Source organism: Hippocampus comes, unplaced genomic scaffold (assembly GCF_001891065.2).
Source record: "Hippocampus comes isolate QL1 unplaced genomic scaffold, H_comes_QL1_v1.1 scaffold44, whole genome shotgun sequence".
Lineage (NCBI taxonomy): Eukaryota > Metazoa > Chordata > Actinopteri > Syngnathiformes > Syngnathidae > Hippocampus > Hippocampus comes.
Window position 1 is genome coordinate 2,994,465 of NW_017805546.1, and position 12,819 is coordinate 3,007,283.

Here is a 12,819-nt window from a genome sequence, read left to right on the forward strand (position 1 = left end):
GGGGCGCTGTAAGCGCACTTACACAATCTGATCAAAGGATACAGGCGCCCTCTGATCGCAGTAAAATATGTTGAAACCTCAGGCCAAGCAAGCCTGGTGTCATGTTTAGGTAAAAAAAAAAACAACAACAACAAACTCCCTAAGCAACTGAGGTTATAAATGAAACGACTTCCATGGGAAGAGCAGATTGCTCCTGATTTGTGAGGGAAGGCTATCCAGTTAGCAAAGCAGCCTTGGTTCTTGATGGGAATGAAAACTCATCTGTTCCACTGTGAAGAGCGGCCGATGACGATGCGGTGATTTGAAGCCTCGGGGGAGATGGGTCATCCTGCGTTCAGCCAGCTCGCCCGCTAGAATGCTACGGCTCCACTCCGCTGGCAGCGGCAGCACGCGCACGGCGCCGACGCCGCTGCACAAAGCCATTCGGGCGCACGTACACGCTGAGGCATGCCGCAGCACGGCGTCGGGCAGAGACGAACGCTCGGGGCGGCGAGGCATCTCTTGGGCAGCCCGCCTCTCTGTCCAACTGTGCGGGACCGCACTGGCAAAAGAGGGAGAAAGCCCGCATTTGCTCCGTCTCGTGCAGAGCCTGGACTCGGTTCCTTGGCAAGGCGACGCGCCGCATTTCAGGGACCAGCAAACAAATATCCCTTTTATGCCGTCTATTGACTCAGCTTTCTCCGCGTTCTTTGCTGCCATCCTCAGACAACCCCTCCCTTCTCTCGCTGCCCCAATCTAGAACAGAGTATTCACTTCAATCCACTCACAGTGACATTGCGCCAAAGCCAAAGCCAACGCCAACTTCTGTCGAGGCATTTTTCCTCACATCGGGCAGGTGGAGGATCACACCATTCACACACCCGCGTTTGCACTGCGTAACGGCAGCGGGATAAACTACAGCTGGCCTACAAGCATCGAAAAGGAGGATCATTTGTGCCATACCGGATTACGCACCAAATGATCTGGTGACTCTGCACTTAATCCCTTTTCTATGGCTCTGACCTCCTCTCAGTTCACACTGGAGGAAGCCCTGTGACCCGGCCGCTAAGGTCACTCCTCCTTCCTCATCCCGCCGCCGCATACGAAGTCGCAGCGCTCGGCTGTGCAACCACAGCGTCCTCGACACGGCGTCCGCATGGGTGCCAATGCCCGGGAACAAGCGGCCTTTCGGCAAAAAGGCTCCAGCTCATTCCGGAGTGGCGCACGAGAGCAATTATGCAACTGCGGTCGCAGGCTCGGACATGCGGCCGGGTCACCCGCCACCGCCGTGACTACCTGGACGGACCATTCGCAGGAGTCGTGTCGGCGCTACTGCGGCGGCCAACGCTCCAAAGTGGAAAGGTGCTTGTCCGTCTACCTTTCTCCTACCAACGGCGAATTCTCTTGCTCTGCTCCACTAGGACTAGCTGCCTTGGGCTGAACTCCCTCCTTTCTTCCTTCCTCCCTGGTTTCTGTTTCTGTCCGGGGGCTCACCTCTACAGCAGTGCGGAAAGATGACATCAACACACAGACAGCGTCACACTCTGAAACAAACAGCGGAGGCTGAGTGTGCTCGGCCACTTTCAGAGTTACACACTGCAGGTAATGTTGAAATGCTGTTTTCTTTGAAAAACAAAACAAATCAAAACTATGCTATGAAGCAAGCAGCATTGGATCTATCAATCGATCCCCCGGTATAAATCAGCTCAATGTGTGAAATTTGCTTTGAGCAAAATTGCATTTAGCCTGCCAGGAAAGGACTGAGCTTTCGTTAGTATTTTGTGGGGGACTCTGTATGTTATTTTATTATTTTTTTTCAAACCACAGATATGCTCACCTTGATGTGTAAAATCGCCAGTTAAGCGCCATCTGTGGGTTCTCTGGGCAACTTCAGTGTGCTGTCGCCGCCTGAGAAAAGAAACCAGATCTCAAATTTAACGGTGTCTGCATACGCTTAATGTGACAGCAATTCATCGGGATCGACCATTTCTCAAATTTAGCAAGAAAGCCACAGCGGGTCGCATCCTGTTTGCTTCATTGCTCGGCTTGTTCCACTGCGTCATCACTTCCCTTTCCTGGAAGTGTGCCCGCCGCCGTGTCATCCAGCCAATTTACATACAGCCTGTATCGGGCCGGTTCTTTCGACTCGTTTTGGGTTGCACTCTCTGGTTTGACCGGGCAAGAGTTTCGGGAGCATCGAGGGGTCTTTGCTCACATCGTTTTGCAAAAGTCTTGCGCCGAGAGCTTCTCGTTGCCGCGGTCATCAAGAAAGCGGCCCCGACCGCCGACAGACGTGCGGCGGGACATCAGCAGGTTCCCTGTCTGCAAGTTGGAGCCACTGCGATCGGCGGCGGTCCACACGATCAAGACAAACATGACACAAGGGAACTCCTCCCAGAACAAGAAAGTGACTCACAAGATACAAAATAACAACCTTGAGTTGCTATCAAATACTTTGGAGGTCAACTTCAGTCGCCCGCTCGCAGCTTCATCCTCCCGCCAGCCATTAAGCATCGTCAGGTTCTTCAAACAACGGATTCTGTATCTCCTCGTTCATACCTCAACTCAAGTGTATTTCTAGAGCACTTTAAAACAACCATCGCTGCATACAAAGTGCTGTACACCGAGCAAATATCATATTTACAACAAATTAATAACAGAGCCAGGAGAAAGCACCAAACAGTAAGACTGAAGATCAAGTCTGAGTCATGCCGTGTCAAATGCCATCGAATACAAATGAGTTTTGAGACGAGTTTTAAAGATGGGCAGCGAGCGGGCTTGCCGAATGTTCAGTGGGACGTCAATCCAATATGATGCCGTTGTCATCAATCAGTATACCCATCACATGTATGGAAAAGCCAAGAAAAAGCAAGCCTGCACCCCAAAAGAATGAAAAGTGAATACGTGGCAAGTCATTCCTGAGCCTCCAGCTGTTGCTGAGCTCATGCTACCGCTCCAGAACTGAAGGGGAGGAATGACGGGAAAGTGCTCTCTTTCTGTAAAATGTACAACAAAAAAAAGTCAATCTGAAGTTCATTGGCCATAAAATAAATAAATTAATTAATAAAAAAAGACACTGCACAGAACCATCAAAGTTGATTTTCTCCAGACCACGAGTCATGGAGCTTTTGGAAACCGAGAGCTAGTAGTTTTTGGGTACTGATGAAGGGCTCCCGGTACGATACAACTTGGGGGACAACACAGGTGTCAAAGGCAAGGAAATATGAAGGTGAAAATAAATCCATTCATAAATAAATAACGGTTTGCAAGCTGGGCTCAAGCCACCAACTACCGAGTGAATCCATTGCGTACCACGCACTTCACGTTGTGCTCTTTGCGCCATCTTGTGTGATATTTGAGGACAATTCGAATCTCAGCAAAAGCCTGCGTCCAGAAAGCAACCAAATTCTCTCTTCCGCTATATTATTTATATTCGCTGTTGCACCAGTTTATACCGCGACACCCCCCCTTTTTTTTTTTCAAATACAGAGAGTAGGAATATTTATTGAGCTGGTCGAGCGAGAGCAATCAAGTCCAACTTGTTTCTTCTTTCCCTGATTTTTCCAATTGATGGAGAGGAGTCACGGCACCTGCCTGACTCCTGGTACGTCATCGGCATTCTTGAGCATGTGCCTAACCGACAGGATTGTGTGAGTTTCGCTCGAGAGAATGAGCTTGGAAAGGTGCCTGCAATTCCACACACTTGCGCAAGGGATACATTTCAAGTTTGGTTTCTGCCCACTGCATTCGCGCACGGCAAGCCTGGCAACCGGGACCCTCCTTGCGGCACCCACAAAAACGGCGCGGACGGTCCCAGGCGGCACGAGCAAGAGCCGTTGTGAAACAACGGCGCTCTCTACTTCCTGCGTCTTTCGTGTATTTTGCTGTATGTCGGTGATGGATTTGGTATCGTTGCTGTCAATTCCTGGCGTCAACAAAAATTGTTTCCTACTTCTATGATGGTGTCGTGCGAGTGACAACTTGAGTAGTTTGCCTCTTCTAAGCATGGTTTGGAAAGTATTAGCTCGGTTGGTTTAAAGTTGTGCGGAAACAGTTTCAGAATTGTTGATTCTCCACCTCTTGCCGGAAGAGATTACTTCGGAGCGGCCGTGCATCGCAAAGCATTCTTTTAGCGCACTTTTTGTCTTTGTCAGCACAACCGACTTGTGTGACTCGTTTCTCAGGATGAAATATATTTTGCACCGTAATATTGTGCCTTCATTCCACATCTGAATTTCGTTTTTTTTTTTTTTTTTTTTTTTTAAATACTACAAATTTTCTTCGGAGACTCTCCCTGCTAAAAAGAAAAAAAACCAAAAAGATTTGTGTTTTGCTTCTAATTTCAAGACTACAGATGATAGATTGTGCAAGTTGACGAGGACGCTACCAGGAATCAGTGAGTTGATCACAACAGACTGGGTTCTTGTCAAATGATCTTTTTTTTTCCTCCTCCCTCATACTTTATAGCTGCGTTGGCTGTGCTCCCGCTGCAAAGTTCAGATCGGCAGCAGTGTCACGCCATCAGTAGCAGAAGAGCGCGCAGGACATTCCTGCTCGGCAGCAATAAAAGGCTGAAACTTGAGCCCTGCTAGACAATGAGTTGTGGCCCAACAATAAACACGGACACGCCCAAAACAAACTGGGGCGCACGCACACGAACGCACGATTGCAACCTCACAAAACTCACACCCAATTTCTGGTCAACTGGCACCACTATGCAGCGGACCGAAGCATGCGTGCCTCACGGCACAGAGTTTCTCGATTCCACTTTTGTGTCGGGCTGTCCGGTGTTGAGTTTGCAGGTTCCTCCTGTGCTCTCTGGGTACGCCTTCCACATTTAAAAGAAAAAAAAAAAAAAACACTACAAAGACCATTTGCTTGACAGGGCCACCAGCCAAAAAAGACGGATGCCGGACCCGGGATGGACTTGAACGTTGTTTGGTGCGAACGCAAGATCGCATGTACGTGTCACCTTGTCACTGCCAATATTGTCAATATCGCGTCGTCGCCGTTCATGCCGTACGGAAGAACTACCAGCTTCTCGTAGACGCTTTCAGATGGCGCGAGTGCGCTAAATGGCCGGTGTTGCACTTTCGCATTTCAGTTTTCATGTTCCGTCAGCAGCGCGTTCGGGAAGCAGCTCATGTTTGTTCTGGTTGTGTTGACGCTTTACTTCGGGGTCCACTGATGACAGCGGAAAGGGAGAGGGAATATTTCAAAGCAGAAGAAAACTGCTTTCAAAGGAGTGTTTAGACAGGAAACACACACACACACACACACACACACACACACACACACACACACACACACACACACACACACACACACACACACACGTTTCGGTTAAGCAGGGTGAGGGTCTTTAAATTTACTAACACAAAATGCAACGTGGAGCGAAAACAAAATGGGGAAATGAAGGTGGAAACAAAAAGATGGCACATTCGACTGTGTGTGCGCGTGCGCGCGTGTGTTCCACCGATTTGCTCATCCATCGTTAATGCCGACAAAGAAAAGAAAGAAACGTAGGACAGGCCCCACGTGGACTGCAACTCAACCACAGAACTTCAAATGCTGCTGCACTGTGACGATCGAATGAAGCAATCTTTTTCTCAAAGGCGTGACACTGGTTTCATAGTAAGGGCAAGTGGGGGGGGGAGAGACGCACGCACACACAAACAATGACCAGGCCAATATCACGAATCAATGGCTAACTCTCCTTTTATCAGCGCAGCCAGAGCGCCGGGGCTTGACCGGCCTTCACGCTCCCCACTCTGATAACACAAAGCCCTTGTGCATGCGCAACGGGAAAAAAATCTCACGCGCCCCAGATCGCTCAGAGGGAAGACATGTCGGCCACGATGAATATTCGACGGCGTTTTCGACGATGAAAGCACAACATTGAGCCAAAAGGGGAGTTTCTCGGATGGAGAACTGCGCGGCTCCATATTTCACATTGTCATTTTCAGACTGCGGCGCAGCACCGGTTCTCTCCCCGTGCATTTTCTCTCCGCCCACACTGCGCTGTGGAGCCCCCCCCACCCCCACGTTCCTGTTGGATTGGTGGAGTAAACACAGGAAGAGAGCGGGCTCTGTTCCACCGTGCCAGAGCTGAGGCTGGGCGTTCCTGCGGCGCTCCTGCGCCGGGGTCAAAAGTTGACTGTGGTTTTCGTTTCACCTTTCCTCAGCCAATCACGGCGCAACACTGTAGCGCGTGAACTCTGACCCCTGCAAAGAATTTTGCTCAAAAGATGGTCTGACGCCACTTTGACAATTGCAGCCCGGCCCCGTCTCCCAACTCTCTTCCTTTCTTTGAACGGGCCAGTTGTCATGTGTTGACAGAGAGTGAAAGATTAAAAAAAAAAAAGAGAGAGAGAGAGAGAGAGAGAGAGAGAGAGAGAGAGAGAGAGAGAGAGAGAAAGAAGGCAAAGAGCAGAGAAAGACTGGCCAATTTACCTGAAAAGTCAACTTCAGGAATCTAGGGCGAGTCTTCCTTGTCCTCTTGCTCCTTCTGTCCGCGCAACGTTCAAAGAAAGAACAAGTTAAAAAGGGCGGCGAGATTACTAGGACAGAGGAACGCAAGCGCGCGCGCGCACACACACACACCCTTTGCTGCATGAAATGGTGCTTTTGTTTTGGACTTCGTGACACAAATCTTTCCAATCTCAAGTATGATTAAGCCTGCGCCGCCGATCAAGTTCTTCAACTGGTCGAGAGCAGCCAATGGAAAATGTACATCAACACACGGGATTTTCACGACCAAAAGACGCACTTACAAGTCTTACATTTTCTCCATAATGCGGGTCGCCTCGTGTATGCGCCGAGTTCCAAAATCCGTGAACGCTCTTGGGTGACTTTGAAGACCGATGTTGACATGACACGCTGCTTGTGCGGCGGACGTCACTGAGGACGCCGTGCGGATGCTAAAGTGGGAAGGGTGGGCGTGAAAGAGGACGCCAAATGTGCAGGATCGTTGGTGACTCGACTCTCCTTTACACTGAAGGTGGCAATCAAGTAAAAATTGGAAACACGTCTCAACAACGAAGCAGCCCGAGAGATGGACGGAGGCAGCGAGGACGGAGACCGTTTGAGAACCTGAAGCTAACCGTACAAGGCGCAGCAGAGCGTCGTAAGCTAAGGCCTGGCTTCCACGACAATGACTGAAAGGTTCCACATCAACGAGGATGAACTTCCTTCTGCAAAGCTGAAGAAGAAAAAGAAGAAAGCCCACTTTACCGCTTGCAAGTTGCATGAGCGTGGCGCTATCGCAAAATAGAAGATGGAGAAAGTCCATGCAGCAGTTGCAAGGTTCATCTCAAAATGTTGCGCCCCCCCGCTACTTGAAGCTGCCAAACGAGGCAAAAAGAGAGCATCTGGTAGCAGTTAGGACACAAACCAAACTTGTCGCCCTTTCTGTCTCTTCCCCCAAAGCATTTCTTATAAACAAAGCACCAACAAGGTCTGCTCGGATTTGACAATAGTCGCAAAACTGGGTCAGGGATACCCCCCCAACCCCCCGACTTGCTCAGGTGAACTCGTTTTATGAGCATTCTTGAGCTGAGGGGGTGGGGAGTTAAAGAGAGAGTTGAAGTTAAAGAGGAAGGGCAAGGAGAGGGAGGAGCGGGAGGGGGAGGGTGGGGGACATAGCTCTTGGCACCCCCTCTGCCAATAAACTCTCGCGTCCGTCCAATCGGCAAAGACTACAGAGAGTTAACTGTTCCAAAATGCTTGCTGGTTAGAAACTGGAATTGGGTGCAATGATTGCTTCAGGCTGCCCGTTTGGCTTGGGGAAGCGTGCGTGGCCCACATATGGCTCGGCTTGCCTGACACTTGGGTATTACCGCAGAGTTGAAGATGAGGGGATCGAGGGGCTGAATGAGATGCGACTTGAGGAAAAAAAAAACTGTCCGAGTGCAAACTGCACCGCCTCACTTGACCCAACTCCGACAGGCGTCTGTGCGGCTTCCTCGGAGTCGTGAATAACAATCTGGTATGAGCCGCTCGCTCTCCTCATACTCTCACTTGTTTGGGCGAAGTCGCAGTAAATATTTCAGCAGTGGAAACACGCCTGTCTTGTTTTCTATATTTAGCTGAAGAGGACAAACGCGGAGGGAGCAAAGCTACCTGTTGAGCCTTTTCAAGAGCGCCCGTAAGAAAAGCAAACTTTGGAAAAGCCAACTCGTGATCGCAACATCCCGACCGAGTGACCACAAGACACAATTCTTTCGGAAAACAGTACAAACTGAGGACAACTCCGGGAAACCGGAACCGAAACACGGTTGCGGTAAGGGCTCAGAATACGACGCGGAATAAAAAAGCGGAAGCGATTCGCACTTTCCATTAATGCACGGCAATGCGGTTTGAAACAATACAGGCGGAGGCCAAGTCGGAACGCCGCCACGCTTGTGCCTGACAAAAAAAGTGCAGGGAGTCAGATTTCAATTAGGGGATACAATCAGGCTTTCCTTTCAGCGCCGTGTTGTCACGACGACTGTGACTCCAGGTCATCTACGCTCTGGTAATTTAAGGTCAAGTCTGCTGAACATGGTGGTGGTGGTGGGGGGGGGGGGCGTCTAATTGGCTACCACTGTGCTAAATATATTTCTATTAATACAGAACCAATCTAGACAACAAAGTCATGACCCTTGTATCTTTTTTTCCCATCCTTTCATATTTGAATAGGTGAGCCGTATTCCCGTCAGAGCAAATTGCCCAGATTGCGGCGCAAAGTAAGACAAAAAAGAGGAGCCGATTGTTGTCATCGGCGGCAGAAGAAAACCAAGAGGTGGTGACTTGTAGAGAAGTGAGAAGATGAAATGGGGGCAGGCACCGGCAGAGAGAGAGAGAATAAAGAGCCACACTGTTTCACTTTTTCCAAAGTGAAATCACTCGTGGGGGACAATCGGGTATTTACAGGCACTCATGCCACGGACTGAAAACGCGTGGAAACACCTTCGCCATACTGCACTTGACTCACGCTCAAAGTGCTGCACACACACACACACACACACACACACACACACACACACACACACACACACACACACACGCACGTGCGCGCTAGCTAGCTTTCTACGGTCTCTGTGCAGGACTTACCAGGGATCCAAAAAGACCTTTACATTTTAAAGTCAAGAAGATAAAGTCCGGATGGGAGGATGGACCGGATTTGGACAGCGGGGAAATAAACGCAAAATTATACACATGAACATGATGTCAACAGTGTGTCTCATGGGCCGATTGTACATAAGAGGCAAAACAGCTCGATATAAAGACAAGAGGACCTCGCTAAAGTGAGGACAAAGTAGAAAGAAAAAAAAGGGAACGGCCTCGTCAGGGTCCGTTCAGGGTGGCAAATGTTTGAAAAGCAGTTGCCAACAGTTTCATGATTTTTCTTGTCACGGGGAAAAACATGCGGGACCCCACATCATTGTTGATGAAAAATCAAAAGCGAAAAAGGAGCAGCAGCAAGTTTGGCGCACAATCGAACTACACCCAAGTGCGTGCAGACTGAGAGGGAAGTGTAAAATTGAAGAGAACAAAATTGCACCTGTCGGCTAATGAATATGTGCACGCAGAGGTGTTTAGGGGGTTTTCTGAGGTGCGTGTTTTCGGTGCATTTAGTCGAAACACACACTCGCCTACGCAGACGACGGCATCATCTTCGACAATGGTCACAAGGAACACGTGACAAGTTGCGTGAAATGAAACTGAACGTTATCGGCGTTATCTCGATCTCTGCTGAGGAACGTAGAGTAACACTCCGGGAATTCTCTCTCTTCTAACATCGGAGAAAGAAAATGCAGTTTGACAGAGACAAACGGGAGACAGCTGTCAAAAACGGAGCCGCCGCAACTCAAGCGGCAGGCTCTGCCCTCGCTTTCATGACCTCTTGCCGATATCGGTCAAACTTGGAAACCCGCAGTGATCCAAAGACAAAGAGAAGCACCTTTCTGCTGATCCCATTTGAGTCATCACTAAGACGAATAATTCACTTGAGCGCGTATTCTTCACTAAGCGTGTGCGACTCGGCGATAAAACCAGCTCATAACATTCGGACCTTCCTTCTTTTTTTTTAACCTCACAGCGGTGCACTGAACACACTCGAGGGGAGAACAGGGATCGATACGCGCAAACAGCCATGTGGGAAATGACCGACTGCGCAATGCCAAAACTACCAATAACAGTGAACGGATGTTGGCAGAGTAAATGTGTTCGTTTAGTGGGCGTGCTATGAAGAGGAAAGCGAGCATATGAAACAATTCAAAGCAAGAGCTACGTGTGAGCGACGGGACGACATTTGAGAATTTGACGGCAATAATCTCCGGGCATTTACGCGAGCAAAGAAGTTGCCGGCGCAGAGCGACTTTTGTGGGTCTCGTGAGAGAAAGTGCAAAGTTAATGAATTATTGAGAGCACGGGGGCTGACGGACAAAGAGCCAAAGCCACGCATCCCGTGCGGTCACTTCTTCAGCCCATCTGCAGTCAAAGAATGCCCCCAAAGATTGATTCATTGTTAACACAGCCTGACACCCTGTGTGAGGGAGAAAGAAAGTGCAAGATAAAAGGCACAGAGAATGGGGGACAGGGGGCTCCATTTACCAAGAATATGAGCGGAGGCAGGCCAGAGGACGGAATTCCCACAGTGATGATTTTGCCACTTTCAGAAATATAACCGATGTGGGCATGAGTAACGACGTTCCGTCCGCTTCAAAATGAACGGCGCATCTCAGCTCTGGAACGCCGGTCCTCATTTCCCAGTTAGACACAATTGAAACGGCTGCATTATTGATACATGGCTGCTATATGCAGACTTTCTGCATTGACTCACATAAGCAGGAAGAGGCGAGCAAATTTAGTTCCTATGAGGCCAAACGGGACTATGACAGCAGTGGATTCCGAGTTATTTGATTGCAGGGAGGGATATGCAAATTGAGCAGGAACGGGCCAAGGTGGCTGCTAGCAAAGAGGAATGACAAGTGCTCAGAAGGTTTTACACACACACACACACACATACACGCACACAAAATCACATCAAATTAATTTGGCGTCGCATGTGAATGCACTTCCTGACAGCAACATGAAGCAAACTGGGGCCAATGTTGCTCCTGAGTGAATTTGGTGGAGGGCTGCTTGTACATTCAGTTGGGGGTGCAAACTACAGCATTGCGCTTTAAATTCCAATGCTGCCATATTTGCAACTGAAGTGACACGTGCCCGCTAACAAATCAAGGATTTCTAATGGTAAAACAACTGGTCAAATGCATGTGTACTTCCTCCTAATTGAAATTAAAAGGTGCAATGATGCAAACACCGCACGACACAAAGGCAAGTGTCGTTGATTTCAGCGATATGAGCGATGCCCTGTTCATCAATGAGAAGCAAGTGATCCCTACATTTTGGCCGCCCTTAACACAGCACGTCCTCCTGAAGTGTTCAATCTCCCCTGCGCTGAGACACATCTGTCTGCATCTGCCTCCCTCTCACGCTCGCGCACATCCAACCAAACGTCCTTCTATGCGTGATTTCGCAGCAGTTCCAGCCGACATCAAACGCCGTTATGCCTACGGTTACAAACACGCGTATGCAATCTCAGTAAAGCCCAGCAAATAATAAATAACAGATGCTATGGAGTCCGGCTGAGATGACTGAGCCAGTTCATGTTTGCTTGTCAGCTCTGGGAACAAAAAAATGTTTATATATATATATATATATATATATATATATAGATCCACCTTCCAAATCAGCACCAACCTGACTTATCCTCCTTATAATTTGCTTCTTTTTTGGATCCCATTTGCGTTTGTATATTAGCGACGATAATCATAAAACTGCGACAGGAGCACAATGAACGTTATGTGGGGGTGATGTGGTGCCAGTTGACAATAAACAATATAGCCTTTCGTTTTATAAGCTATCACAACAAAGCTGATGCGTTATAACAAGCTGTGTAAGCAGACAATTTCTCCAGTTCCACTAGAAGGGAAGACAAGTCAAGCTGGCCGGCTAAAAATACTGCCCCCGAAGCCATCCCGTTGTGTTGTGTAAAATGTCAAGCGGTGCCGGAGATAAACAATAACCGAACCCAAGTGTGTCCCGCGCATAAACCGCCGGTGAGTCCTGGCGATCCGATTGCATCCGGCGACCAAGATATCTTATATACGCTAAAGTTTGTATCCATGGAACGCGCGTGTAAACACGCGGAAACGGACACGCGCATTTTATTCAAAACCAGTGCACCGAAACGGTTGCATTTCACGCAGAAATCAGTTCGCAAATGAAAGCGAACAACTGGGAATGGAAAGGTGGCTGGCTCGTTGTATCGCGACAGCTTCGGGACCACCGTCTGCTTCGGAAACGGGGCGACACCAACTGCCTCCTTGACAAATTTACGCGGTCGAGCACACGATAGCAACAGGGTTCGAAAGTCACTCGCTGACTGATGACAAAAAATATTTCGAACAAACTCACCCGCTTCGACGTTTTCATTGAAAAACTGTTTCTTTTACATCTCTACAAACTCTCCGCCATCTTCGGAAGGACCGTGTTTGTTTAAATGGGAAACACTCCCAGACGGAGAGGCAGCTTGTGGGCAGAGCCACGTGCATTCTGGGTAATGTAGTTCTTTTGCCCTCGCGAGCCTCTGCACACCTACACCATACAGTACGTTGAAGATGATTTGCACCGGCGGGATATGATGAGTTGGGATTTAAAGATTTCTTCGCCCGATATCTTGGCAAGAGACACTGATGCGGTTACATTTTAGTACAGTTATTTCCACAATAACTTCAAATTCAAGTCACGAATAACAGTACTGTAACCTAAGGTCACTTTGAAGCCGTAGAT

The 12,819-nt window shown here is 48.8% G+C and overlaps 1 protein-coding gene and 1 long non-coding RNA gene across 5 annotated transcripts in view; one reads left to right on the forward strand and one right to left on the reverse strand.

Moving 5' to 3' along the window:
- ncoa3 (nuclear receptor coactivator 3) overlaps positions 1–12,574 on the reverse strand; it is a 28,756-nt gene extending 16,182 nt beyond the window's left edge. For 3 of the 4 annotated variants that reach the window (XM_019879426.1, XM_019879427.1, XM_019879424.1), the window contains exons 1-2: positions 12,445–12,574; positions 1,817–1,887 (exon numbers count right to left, since the gene is read on the reverse strand). The gene's annotated coding sequence lies outside the window, so the exon portion shown is untranslated. Of the gene's footprint in view, positions 1–1,816; positions 1,888–6,432; positions 6,526–12,444 lie in introns of those variants that run through there. The other variant, XM_019879425.1, reaches the window with a different exon arrangement.
- LOC109521544 (uncharacterized) lies at positions 6,633–8,205 on the forward strand. Its single transcript, XR_002169385.1, has 2 exons — positions 6,633–7,966; positions 8,067–8,205. It is a non-coding gene; the product is annotated as an uncharacterized LOC109521544 (long non-coding RNA).
- Positions 12,575–12,819: the final 245 nt, after the last annotated feature.